The sequence below is a fragment of the Capsicum annuum genome, chromosome 10, assembly GCF_002878395.1.
Source record: "Capsicum annuum cultivar UCD-10X-F1 chromosome 10, UCD10Xv1.1, whole genome shotgun sequence".
Lineage (NCBI taxonomy): Eukaryota > Viridiplantae > Streptophyta > Magnoliopsida > Solanales > Solanaceae > Capsicum > Capsicum annuum.
In genome coordinates this window covers 189,054,362-189,069,639 of record NC_061120.1, presented here as the reverse complement: position 1 = coordinate 189,069,639, position 15,278 = coordinate 189,054,362, and the positions used below count along the sequence as shown (strand labels likewise).

Sequence of the window (15,278 nt, the reverse complement as noted above, 5' to 3'; positions counted from 1 at the left end):
TTACTATTCACTACTATTCACGGTTCGATCGGAATGTTCATAACTCGTCACTCGGGTGTCCGTTTTGGATGATAAACATATCGTTGGAAATATTATTTGATAATCTACGCAATGGTGGGTCATAATATAAGAAATTTTACATGAAAAATTTATAATTCATTCTTGAAGATAGAATCCAACACATTTACGCACAAAATTTCAATGAAAAATTTCCCGGGGTATTATAGATTCCTTCTGTTTTCTTTCTGATATACAAGGATGGATCATATTAACTTTGAATGAAATGGGATCTTACTAAAACCTCTGATGGCTTGGTATTCCATTGCCTTGGAGCTTGTTTGAGACCATATAGGGATTTGAGTTGTCTATTTACTGCATGCCCCCCTTGACTAGCTAATCCCTGAGGTAGGTCCATGTACACTTCATCATCTAGATTACCATGTTGGAATGAATTTTATACTATCCATTTGTTAAACACAACAGTGTTTTCTAGCTACTGCAGTAAGTACAGTTCTCATTGTCTTCATCTTCACAACAGGCAAGAATGTTGGTTTGTAATCAATTCCATCTCTTTATCCAAATCCCTTTTCTACAAGTCTATATTTAAATCTCTCAACTTTACCTGAAGCCTTATGCTTCACTTTATATATCCATATGCAACCAATAGCCTTCTTTCCTTTAGGAAAAGGAACAATCTCGCAAGTGTGATTGGAATTCAAGGCTTCTATTGAATTCCTCAGTGCTTCCACCTTTCTAGGATTTTTGCAAGCCTCAGAGTAGCTTTTAGGTTCAACAACACATAAAGTTTCCTACACATATCTTGTATAGAACTGGGAAATTTTATCATATGACACATGATTAGCAAGAGCATGAGGTACCTTCTTTGTGTTTTTAAAACAAAATCATTCATTCATACTGGTGACTATCTTTCTCTAGTAGACTTTTTTTTATCCTGAGATGCAGAAGGTTGAGTTACAGCTTGTGTAGTAGTAGGACCACTATGCAATTGTTGTTCTGGTTGAATATCCCTTTGGCTTCTATTTGATCATCTTTGGTATACCTTGGCTATGGACTGTCTAGCAGCAGGCACACTTTGTAATAGCTACTTGCTGGTTACCTGAGTTAGGAATCCCTTGAGATGAGACATTTAAAGGAACCTGCAGAGGTGTCATAGAATCAATTGCTACTAGATATTGATCTTCCAAAGGAAATAAATGGTGAGGTGACTGAGGCTGCTTCTTGATCTCTTTAAAATAAAATATCTCATCCCTGAATAACACATCTCTACACACAGAGAAGGTGTTAGTAGAGATATCATACACTACATATCCCTTCTGAATGCTCGAATAGCCCATCATAATACATGCTCTTTGCTCTAAACATGAGCTTATCATTTTCATTCAATACTTTGGCATAGCCAAGGCATCCCATTACTCTTAGATGATCACAGTTTGGTTGTTTACTATATAGCTTCTCATAAGGACTTACAAACTGAATGAATGAACTAGGCAATCTATTAATGGTATATACTGCAGTCAGAACACAATATCCCCAAAACCTTATTGAAATTTCAGCTTGAAACCTGATAGCTCTTATTACCTCTAGGATATGCCCCTGTTCTCTCTCAGCAACACCATTTTACTAAGGAGAATATGCACATGTAGTTTGATGAATTATTCTATTTTACTGGAATAACCTTTTACATACTGAGTTAAGAGTACCATTATCAGTCCTGATCACCTTGATAGTCTTCTCAAACTGAGTCTTGACATACATAAGAAAGTGTTGTGGTTGAATACAAACATCAGATTTAAGGTTGAATAGAAATATTCAAGTAAACCATGAAAAATCATCAACCACTACTAGAAAATATCTGTTGCCATTCATAGTTGGAACTTTGTAAGGTCCCATACATCCATATGGACAAGATAAAAACAATATATACTTTTACTGTTGGTAGATAGAAAAGGTATCCTAGTTTGTTTAGCACTAGGATAGATACTACATTGCTTTATTCTATCTTTTATTACTTGAATTTCTTGAGATATAACTCTTTTCAGCACACTGGTTGATGGATGTCCCAAACTTTGATGACACAAATCTACTTCAGCATGAGCTCTTTCCATAGTTGGTTCATTAGATGCTTTAGTTGCTACTTCTACTTTATTCCTTAAATGATCTACAAGCAGATATTGACCACCATCAATCTTACCAATCCCCCTCACCTTTCCAATACAAAGATCCTAGAAAACACAGAAATCAAAAAACAAATTCACCAAGTAATGCCATTCCTTAGTCACTTATGATACTGACAGAAGACTACATGTAAGTTGTGAAATGTGATAGACATCTGTAATGTTATTTCCTTCTTATAAGCAACTACTTCCCATATATGTGACCACTGTAGTGTCACCATTTGGTATATATACCCTCTTTGGTTTCTTCAATTCTTTAACACTCTTTTTAAGTAACAACTCTGAGTCCCCAACCATATAATTAGTAGCATCAGTATCTATAATCTATTTCTGTGAATCAAAAGAAGCTAAACAAGCAGAAATACCTGCACTTGTTACATTTGAAGAGTCACTAAGTGTGTTGAAAGAATTGTTCTTGGTTATAATTTGCAAGATTTTCTCATATTGTTCCTTGGTAAATGCAGCATTTTCCATATAACTTAATTGCTCCAGCTGACTATCAAACACCAGTGATTGTCCTACATCCTTAGTAGACCATTTCAGTAGAGACTTAGAATGAGAACACTAACCTTCACACTGATTATAGCCAATTTGATCTACAGAATATTCATGATGACCCGCAGACACATTGTAAGTTGTGTTAGTCCCATCATGCCTGAACTTGTTCTTAGCCTTCTAATCTTCAGTTAACTAGTCAATGTAACTAACTGAAAATATAGTTATAACAGAAAAATTAAAAGTAAGCCTACTCTGTTTCCTTTTAAATTTTCTACATTCTCTATATCTTCTAGAGAAAGTTTATCCAAATGAATCAGAGAAGAGGGCCGAGGACTGCTTGCTCCAGAAAAGAGAATAGAAAACAACAATGACATGCAAAAACAAAATCCAATTACAGAGAGAAAGAAAAGTTATATGTTGACAAAGTTTTCCTAATGTCAATCATAAGCAAATTTTGAACATCATATGTGCAACATGCAACTACTATGAGGCACAAGACACAGCTTAGTCAATCATTCATAAACAACGCTAAAAGGAATTTAATATCAAAAATTACAATACTAAGTTAATAATCGAAAAATAATGCATCATTTAAATATATGAAGAGGTCAGTAACAAGAAAATTTTTTAAGGTGGTCAGTTACTGCAGCATTAACCTATGTTGCTCGGATTCTCCCAAAAAATATTGTTGCACTAGTGTCAGATCCTCCAAAAAGGCACTACTTTTGGAGATCCAATATGCACCCGCTTTTTGGAGAGTCGAGTGACATTAGCATTAAGTCAGTAGCATCTCAAGGTTTTTGAATTTGATCATATAGTGCAGGTTTGTATTTGTAAAAAATTTTGCATACCTCTGCTAGTGTCTGATGGTGTTTTGCATTACCTGACTGAGAGACTCTCCAACAGCTTTAGCTTTGTTCTTGAACCATATCATTTGTTGATTATCATCTCTCATCTTCTTTCCTGAATTCTAGATAGTTTGATTATATAATCTCAGCTTAAACTTCAACCTCGATTTCCCTACAAATTACACAGGAAATCAAACTTGCATCAACATATTTGTTAAATACAAGGAATATCAGTGTTTCTCTGAAGTACACCAATTTGTTCAGGGTGAAAATAATCAAAAATACCAGTTGAATGCTGGTTAAAGTCATCCATTTCACTTTTATCTACCATATAACTATAAAGCAGACGTTTCCCCTAGGATAAAAGCAAACTGGATAGCATTCCCATGCATCTCTATCTCTACCCATTTAAGAAAAATACTCATTGAGATGTTTAGCCTCAATGTATACCACTATTGAGGCCTCAAAAATCAACAAACTCATGACATGATGGCCTTGTGGACTATATAAATGTCATGCCTTAACGGCGGCATAAGAGCTAAAATACTCTAGCGGCCCCTGATTTCCCATTCCTATCCAATGAGTAAGAGAGAAGGGTGTTAGGTATTAGATAGCCATAAATTAAAGTGGTAAATAGACGTATATCAATCAAATAAAAGACTAATAATCACTCAACCATATCATTTTTCATCTTTATCAAGCCTTGTGTTCATGATCACAACCATTGGTGGTCACACTATTTCCTTATCTTTAAATTCAACTACATCCCTCCTTTCATACATTTCACTTGGTGGTACGACCGAAGTACCTCTCTGACGCAGCTCTTCCTCCATAGTTCAACAATTTCTCTATGTATTTTCACCCTTACTCATTTTCTTTACATTGGTCATCAATGATTGCAACCCTGTAAACCATTTAATTTCACCTGGACCCCTTTGGTGTAACGACCCTCCCGGTCGTTTGTGAAATTCTCTCCTATTCCCTATTTTTGCTCTCTCTGTAGTTTGTGTACGTGAATTATGACTCACGAGATGAGTAGTATCAATTCTTGTGTTGGTTGCAAATAATTAAGTCATTAGCTGGATTATTGAGTTTTAATTATGTTAACCTTGACAATGGTCAAGTTTGATCAAGATGACCTCAAATTAGTATTTTAGTGATTTTAATAGGTTTGGAACATACTTATTAGTCAAGTTACGTATCTAATTTAATTCTATGGGGTTGTGAACAAAGTTTGAGGAATTATTAAAAGTTTTGTGTATTAAATAATTAATTTAATTAGAAGTAGTGGGTAAAAGGTACAACTATTTCTTCTCATATAACCCAATTTATTGAAGTCAGTAGGTTAAATTTTAAACTTTAGCAGACTTTGAAACAATGGAGGGTTTATGTGTGGTGGAGTTGCGAAGAAGAGGTTCTCAACAACTTGAGGTTAGTTTAACTTAAACTAATTAATACGCAATAGCAATAGCATGTCAATTATGAATTTATGACGTCTTATATTTCAGTTACTTGAAAAAAAAAACTCAGAGGAAGTGGAAAGATTCTCCACTTTAATAATTACTATAATCATTACTTATAAAGTAATTCAAAACAAAATAATAAACAAACAAATCTTTGGCCAATTATTTAATAATTAATAAAGGGAAAGTTTGTCTGCTACTGTTTTGGGTTTTCAGCGTGGTACTCCTATGTCGTGACCCGAGCTGAGGCCCTGACCGTGACGGCCATCTTAAACCACAAAGGCCCGAGAGACCCCTTAGCATACTACCATAAGCATCATTCATACATAAATCAAGGTGCGGAAGATATAACGAAATCAAGAAAACTCTTATAATCAAATTATGTTGAAATTGTAATGACAATACAATACTCAATTTACATCCATGAAGCCTCTACTGAAAACTTACTGTCTAGACCGCGATAGGGTCCCCAGATAGACTATAAACTGAAAGAAGTCAACATATAAATAAATGCCCTTCGAATGATGGATAACTCACAAACTCGGTTGTATCCAAATATTCTAATAATGTGATGGACCTTGGGATTGTGCCTCAAAACCTACATTATGAGACAATGCAGCCTCCATGAAGGAAGGTCAATACCTACAATGTATTGGTATGTAGAACTAACAAAAAATAACATGTATTCCATATATAATAGTCGATAGCATTAATAAAATAATTTAACATAGTTGATATCAAAACACATGGTCATAATCAATGAGCTTCAAAATAAGTCATGACCCAACTCTTTGTTTTTCTTCTGAGCTAGATGGTACACCCTCCAAGTCTATTTCCCATAGGCTATATGGGTCTTCCATTAACTCATTGGACAATCTCCCAAATCTAAGTTGGCCGCAAGGATCAGGGTCCTACATGCTAGTCTAGTATACCAATGCTCAGAGGTAAGTATACATTGTCCATTCCCATGTCCAGAATGCCAATCATATTTTTCGAGTCAGCAAAACACGATTTCTAGCAGTGAGTTGTCTGAACTCATTCCTTCTTCGAGTAACCATCTAACTCTTTTATAGCCCATTTTAGTATTTTAAAAACCTGCATCTTTTTGAAAATATGATCTGAAGCCTTAAAAGTTTGTAGTCTAGTCTGGTCAGATTCTGTTATGGAATTTGTCTGAGTTGGAATCGTCATACCAAGACATGCAAGTCATATAATCCATATCATTTCATGTCTTATTCCTTTCATTCAAAATATATTATTTGACCACCAAAAAATTTAAATACTTCAAGAGAGTTCTTATTTCAAAACATATGAAACTCATGCAAAATACTCATTTTTCAATACTTGGAAAAAGTATGGTGATCTCTTTCATCAATCACATGCAATTTACATTTTAGGTAAAATACCCTCTCATAGGATCACTAAGCAAGTAAAATCCACAATTGGTAATGAAACATTTAAACTCAAGCTTTTTATCGTTCATATACCAACCACAATACATTAAGACAACGGATTTCATAACAAGAGAGAGAATTTTATAAATCGTGTTGTGATACAGATTCTCAAAACTCATAACATTTATACACATGAATATAAATCAAGTTTAGTAAAAGCTCAATAGTTTAAACAAGATTTCATCACAAAATGGGGTCCCAATGCATGCTCTTCAACAATTTCAAAACCCATTGTGTATACGTAATTATATATTCTATAAGCTTCCAAAAGGATAAAATCATGTCCATGAGATTTAGGATATCCCACATACATTTTTGATGAAAAAAGTTTGAGATATCTTTAATATAATCCTTGGTAGCATAAGTATTTGAAAGAAACCCTAAATTTTCTCTCTTGAGAGTAGAGAGGAGAATGAACGATCAGAAATGGACATATAATGTGCAATTGCCATTTAAAGAATGTTTTTAAGTTGTGGGGTAGGGGTAGGTTTTGAGGTGAGTAAGAGATAAAAATAACCCTAAAGAAACCAAAAAATTTGCAGAAATTCTTCAGTAGATGAAAAGGTTGATGGCCCATTAGTTTAGTGACGGCTCGTCACCTTAGTCATCACTTTTAGGTTGGGATTTACCATTTACTATCCTAGGATGATGAATAGATCTGATGGTTCATCACTTAGTTGATGGCTCGTCAGCTTAGTTTATGGCTCGTCAGCTTAGTTGTCACCTAAGTAATGACTTGTTAGCTTAATCGTCACCTAGTTGATAGACAGACACATCGAAGTAAAATGAGCATAACTTTCTACTCCGATATCAAATTAAAGTTAAATCAGATGCATTGTAAAAAATACTAGAAGGTATTTTGTTTGATATATATTAGGACACCTAACTCATCGTATTCTAGAAGTAATGTTTGTTGGAAGTTGACCCAAATTGAAACACTCACTAAAACATAATTGGTAGAAAAGTTCCCAATTCGTCTTTGTGTTTGGGGATTTTGGTGGTCTCAATTAATATTCAAAGGTATTTCAATACTATAGAATTAATAATTATACTTGTATTAACATGCAATCATTGGGTTCCGATCTATACACGTAGGAACGACGGTTTGAATTATGGCCCAAAAATATGGGGTGCTACATTATTTCCCCCTTGGAATCATTCGTCCTCGAGTGATGGATAGGAACTTGATGCTATAGATGTATGGAAATAAGGATGTTACCTCACATTAGGAATTTTTATTTTCCTTAACAAAGCATACATAGGCATTCAAGAAGAGCTTCATGATCTCACCAAGTAAATCGTGTAAGCATAAATCACGAGATAACGAGCCCAGACATTAACATGATCTTGCCATGTGTTCTATGGCATGTGAACATAACATTGTAAGGAATGAATTTTCCTAAGAATCCTCGGCCCAATTAATACTGGTACACTACATGAACTGTGATTTTTGCAGGACATAAGAATAGAATAGAAATATTCTCTACCTAAATTGATATGCCTAATAGCCTTTAGATTTGCGAAGCTTCTCAACAATGCTTTCATCTATGAAAACCACATTTCAACATTTCAATCTTATAATTACCACGCTTAGATACATACCTAAAAATCTTGAGTCTAACTGTATAGTACTTCTATGTTGAAGCCTAACCCGGAGTAAAATGGTGCTAGCTTAAGCTGTGGGAACCTATACTCTTCATCCCTTTAAGAATATTACTTCACCTTATCACTATAATCAAATAACTCTCAGGTCTTAAATCAAAGAGTGTTAACCACAAAGCACAATGGTTTGCGCATCTATCAATCACAACATTCAAGTATATCTCTACTACACCCATTTTATAGACCTCCCCACTAAAACCAGTAACTTCAATCACTCTCATAAATATTTTCACCACATATCCCCTTCCTAACTATTTCACATAACAATAGTTCATCTCCCTCTTCCCTCTTCACCTATAACCTTAACTCGAGTTGCCACATATAAAATTTTAACCTAAAAAAACATCCACTCCTATATCTAAAACATTAGTTCGGTACTACTATCACTATCATTCCAATATAAGGAAGGCCATTGAGGGACTAGAGTATAAGCATCGGGGGTGGGAGTGAGATACGGTGAAATAGGCACGAAATACCTCATAGAAACCAGCTAGATCATACATAAAAGGTTGGATGGGAATAAACATAATGTAGCATGAGTTCTTCATACTGGAAAAAATGAGAGACATGAGTGCATACATCATGAGCTTAGTAAAATAAAGCCAGAATTCATATATTTATGAGTTGAGAATGATCATAAGTTTGATAAACCTTATCGTTATGGGAAAGACCCAACATAAAATGAATCGGTACATATAGAAAGCATGGTTTCTTAGAACTAAGCATGATATAAGACATGGATTTATAGATCACAAGTAATCATAACATGAAGCTTGAGTACCTGAGAGCTTGCATTGTTGAGGAACATTATTGCTTCTAGTTTGGAGGTCCGAAAATGGATGTAAGTTGAGTAGAGAACTCAAACCTTAGGCATGGCCATAACTTAAATGCATATGGAACTGATAGATGTCCTTTTAAATTGAAGTGGAGCGAGTTTGCTTGATTAGGAATAGATTTATCATGACTTTTCCCTGAAAATTACCACCGAGAGAAACTTTGGAAGCAACCTTAATTCATCATCCCCTCCTTATAACAAAGTTTCCATTATAGACTTGAGGACATAGCCTCTTATTAAATCTACGAGCACAACACTCAACACAGTGGGGTTATTACCACATACGTGAACACCAAAATACCCTAATAGCTATAATATGAAGACATACCCTTCAGGGATACTAATCTTAACTTTTGCAAGGTTCTATAGGCGTGACCCTATAACTAACTCTCTCATAATCACACACATTCACCCTTCTTGACATATAACAATCTATTCTTCACTACCTAGCATACTAGCATTACACCTCTAATTGTATATCCTTAAAACTTAACAAAGTTTTTAAGACTAGACCAAGAGCTCACACCATCTATCTATATTTCCCTAAATTTAGTTCTAAATAACACCATATAACAACTCTCTAGCCTTCAACATATTAAGAATTTCAAGAACATGAACTAGGCACACATGACACTTATACACTTAGGACCTCATCCAATAACAAACTACCTATGGTTCAACTTATTCTTATAAACTCATCTCTCTTATCCACCTAGTGACTCAGTCGCAATTCATTGTTTTTACCCTAATCATCATGTATACAAGTCACAATTTTTTTCCACTCAAGTTTTCCATAAGCTTCAGACCTAGGCTATGAAACACGTCAAATCAAGCCTACTAACTTACTTTCATAATTCTCGTATCACTATCCTCGAGTTAACATTCTGATCACTGCAATCCACATCTAAAGTTCAAACCTAGTATCTAACACCAATCATGAACAACTGATGAAACATACTGCATAATATACTTATCCACCAAATAGAGAAATTAACCTAAGCTCCTTACTTCCTGTAAATATGACATACACACAAATTTTCCTCCATAACACTAGTACTACACATTAATATTTATTACACGCCTTCTCACAAACTGTACTAGTTTTCAACCGCTAGAAAAAAAATCAAGGGGGGAGGGGTAAAGTCACATAATAAGAATAGTCGGTCTATCTCTTATACTATAACCCATTATGATATGCTGGAATATTCTACTTTCTCACATCATATCCACTTACCAATGCATACATCCTAACTACTTTCAGAATTCTATAACCATCAATGCGTTCCACCTTTTTAGATTTCCCATTTGAATGCAAAATTATAAATTACAAACCAATCTACCCCTTTTAGTCACAACCTAAGAGTAATCTTTTTCTACTGTACTTTCCCGTTTCAACTATTTTTTAATCATCATAACTAACCTCACCCTCTACTAGAAACTATAACTCCATAAATCATGCTACAAATTTAGCCAATCACCATAAAAGGTCATACCACTCTCTACACAAAGGTTACACAACCACCACTACCTTCCTCACTTAAGAGTTACCCTCACTCTGACTTCTAGACTTACGACTTCATACCACTAATTTTGGAACAATATTACTACTCATATATTATAGCACCTTAACATATACTACCACTCAGATGGAAATATTGTTCCAACATACTTCAATAAATCATTACCCTTATGTGTAATATCTTCAACAAAGCTTTTAAAAAGGGACAGAACACACTTCTCACCTCTGGCTCAAATACATGATTGATATAGATAGGGGTATACACTTGAGTCAACACACTTTGACATACTAATGGACTACTCTTTAGTCCTTGTGCTATTTCACAACTATATTGATAACCCAATCCGAAAAGACCACATTGTTAGGAACCTAAACTATTACTCTTGTACCACTTTGCTAATGAGACATGGCCTAAGAAATTCGAGAAAGAAATGAATTTGGATGACTTTGAAAAACACCATAGCACGATCTAGAGTCTGAAATAATAAGAAACATCTCCTAAATGTACGGTAGCCTATAATTATGGTACACAACACACCGATAAGAACTACTCTACTAGACACGGCTTCGTAGACACCCTAGGACCATGAACCATTCTCTTATACAAAGCTTGTCACGACTCGAGCTGAGGCCTTGACCACGACGGGCATCCTAAACCATAAAGGCCCGAGAGACCCCTTAGCATACTACTATAGGCATCATTCATACATAAATTAAGGTACGGAAGATATAATAAAATTAAGAAAACTCTTATAATCAAATTATGTTGAAATTTTTATGACAACACACCACACAATTTTCGTCTACAAAGCCTCTACTGAAAACTAACTGTCGAGGTCGGTAAATGTCGCTTGGATGGACTATAAACAAAAAGAAGTTAACATATCAATAAATGCCATCCAAAATATGGATGGCTCACTAACTTTGTTTTATCTGAATATTTTACTGATATGATAGACCACGGGAATGTGACTCAGAACATACATTATGAGGCAATATAGCTGTCATGAAAGATAGTCTATACCTGGAATGTATTGGTACGCAGAACTAACCAAAAATAATATGTATTCCATATAAAATAGTTGAGAGCATTAAGAAAATAATTTAACATGATAGATCTCTAAACATATGGGCATAAAAAATGGGCTTGAAAACATTCTTAAAGTCATGACTCAACTCTTTGTTTTACTTTTGAGCTAGATGATACACCTTATATGTATAGTACCCATGGGCTATATGGGTCCACCATTAACTCATCGGCCAAGCCCCCAAATCCAAGTTTTCCATAAGGATTGGGGTTGTACATACTAGTTTAGTACATCAATGCTCAGAGGCAAGTATACATTGGTTATTCCCATTTCCAAAATGCCAATCATATCTACTGAGTTGGTAAAACTCAATTTCCAAAAATGAGTTGTCTAAACTAATTCCTTCTTCGGGTAACCATCTAACTTTCTTATATCCCATACAACTTAGGAAAAGAAGAAGACTAAAACTTGGGGCCATCCAGATGTTTTTAATATATTGGGAGTGTGCAAAAATGTTGAATCGAGATGGGGTTCTAGATATAACTGGTATGCACCTAATGATCCTCAAAAACCTGCAATGACATAGATGAATGATGGAGGATTATCATCGCCTGCTGCAGTTTTTCCTACTCGAAAGAATGCTTGAGATTGGTCTGCTAGAGCTACCTCAGCTTATCCCAAGAATACTTCCCTGGTTGCTAATGATGATAAGGTCGGTGGACATGATATTGAGGATAATGAATTGGAAAAACATGATACTAATGATGATAAGGTCAGGGTTCTTATTTTTTCCCCAAATGAAGGCAAAAGTGATAACTTATCAAAGAAATTAAAAGCCATGATTTTTCCTTTTATAATTTATATGTAAGGTTTTGTTAAAGACAATTTTATGATAACAAAATTTTAATATTTCATTGATAAGTTATCACTTTTAACTTTATTTTATGTGTATTTGGAGAAAACAAATTAGAACCCCGACCTTATCATCATCAACATCATATTCTTTTAATTTATTATCCTCAGCATCATGATCACCGTCCTTATCAGCAGCAGCAACCAGGGAAGTATTCTTGGGATGAGCTGGGGTGGCTTTAGCAGATAATTCCCAATCATTATTCCAAGCAGGAAGAACTGCAGTAGGCGATGGTAAACCTCTATCATGCAGCTACGGCATTGCAAGTTTTTAAGGATAATTAGGTTCATACCAATTATATCCAGAACCCTATACCGATCAAACATTTTTGCACACTCCCGATATATTAAAAATATTTGGATGACCCTAAGTTTTAGTCTTCTTGTTTCCTTAAGCTTTTGTACCAAGATTTTGATGAGACCGGTCCTTCCAAGTGCTCTTTCCATCCTTATTTTCGGGCTTCCTATGATACACTTCCCATCTATCATTTTTTTCAGAGTTCAAGCCCATATATTGACACCTAAATTTATCCCATCATTTTGTTCAGAATTGGTGGAACTCATCTTTAGATGAAGTTGTTATCTGGAGATAAAAACATATGGATTGTGTACTGCTGAATCAATATTCAATTACAGTAAAAATAAAATGGTCATTGCAATGTTTCACCAACATAACATGCATGACTGATAATAAGAACAAGTAGGGAATACATAAAAAATATACATTTGTGATAGGTTATACATATATATATTCTAATTTCACCTAAATAAATTTTGATACACATAGATACAACCTATATAAATTAAAAAGCAAATAGATAAGAGAGACTATGGTAAGACTGCCAATTAGTTTATCCTTGAAAAGCCACTACTTCTGGAGATCCGACATACACCTGGTGGCATATTTGGAGAGTTCGAGTAAAATTAACATCAAGTCATTAACTTTTCAAGGTTTTAATCTTGTAATACCCAAACTTTCTTTAAGTCAAATCTAGTCTCTAGAAGAGTTAGTCATGATTTTTTAAATGATTAATATTTAAATTAGATATAAATTACATAATTTTGACTTTTTATCATGTGAGAAATTGAATTAGCTTTGCAACAATACCAATTTCATCAAAATCCGATATCAGAGTAAAAAGTTATGGACATTTTACAGAGAACTGTTGGAACTGTCCAAAAGCGATGGTCAGGCCGACGGACCATCCAGCTAGTGATGGACCATTGCCCAAGCTGTCATGACTAAGGAAGTGAACCCGTCTTTTGGCCAAGTGTGACATTCAGAACTGACAGACCATCAAGCTAGCAACGGACAATTGTCCAAACCGTTGCAGACGAGGTAGAAAGTTCAGGTTCTGGCCAAATGTGATAATCAGGACCGATGAACTATTGAGCCAGCGACGTACCATCGTCCAACCCGTCGCCATTTCCAATAAGTGATTTTAAGCCTTTTTTAAAAGGGTATTTAGGTCTTTTTCCATCCATTTTAACCCCTAATTAAACCAGACTAGAGATCACAACTTCTTTAATCATTTATAACATCAAATTAGGGTTTCTCTCAAAGATCAATCTCCAAGAACAAGAAATTCTAGGTGTTTAATTACTTGTCAAGAATTTAAGTTTTCCTCTACCAATTTTCAAGAAATCATCCACTCAGGCATGTCAAGTTTTGATTCATGGTTACTTTCACCCACGAAGCTCATGAAGCCCTATTTGAAATATAAACTTTGGATTCCGTTGTATGAATTGAATTATATCCATGTTTATGTTGTTTGATTTTCAAGTTGAAGTCCTTAATGACTATCATGAAAATATGTTAGTATGTGGTTGAAATTCTTGCATTAGAAGTGTAAAATGTTGTCATGAAGTATTATTTCAATATTCATGCCTAAGCCTAAAGATATGCATGCAAGGTGTTTGATAAAATGACTAAGAGAATAAGAATTATGCCTTATGACTCATTTGTGACCAAAAATGATGAATCCATGTTTCTCCCTTATGTTTGATATGACTCCCACATTATTGTTATGCTTTGTAATGGATTGACGTAATGCTCATGAGATTAGGCTTATGAAATTATGATATGTTTACATGAATTCCTATTCATGTGTAAGCTTATAGCATGCGAATACTTCATAAAAATCCCCAATAATTGTACTATGAATTGTTGACAATGGTCATATGTCAAGAAGCTCCATGTTTTATCAGTTTTATGCCATTGTGTCCTGGGGGTACTTGTACCCGACAATTTAGTTGTGTGCCTAGATCCAGTGTCATGTTTTTAAGATACTCTTAGTCAAGCCATGATTCATAGAACTCAGTCAGTCATGTGACTCAGTAAACTCAGTAATCTTAAGAATTTTAGAAATTTAGTTATCTCAGTTGTATTCCATCAGTCAACGAAATTCGATGAATGCAATCCAGTTTAGTTTAGTTAATCATGTTAAGTGTCTATTCAGATGGGTGTAGGATTACAAACCTAGTAAGCCCAAGGATGGGAACTCACCAGTTATTAGAGGGTGTGATTCTTAGAAGCAGTCCTTGCTCTCCAGAACTATATAGCTAGCGTAGGTTGAGACATCAAACCTGTTAGATGAGGGTAGATGAGGTGGCTTAACCTATTATATGAGGGTCCCATCATTCTCCTTAGAGTGCCTGTTAGATGAAGGATTACTCGTAGGTTTTCCTTACCAGTTGTGTGGTATTGACACCCTTCCAATTGGGGTTACAGATTAGACCCAAACTCAGCTATAATGGATTATTAGGGGTATGTCGGTTAGATGATTACTCCCTACAGTCTCGGTCTCAGGTCTCAGTAATAAAACTTAGATAGTTTTACAAAATTCAGGACTGCCAGATACAGT

General features: G+C 34.9%; 1 pseudogene; it reads right to left on the bottom strand.

The window, feature by feature from the left end:
* Window positions 1–1,076: 1,076 nt before the first annotated feature.
* On the bottom strand, window positions 1,077–13,841 carry LOC124887849 (annotated as a pseudogene).
* Window positions 13,842–15,278: the final 1,437 nt, after the last annotated feature.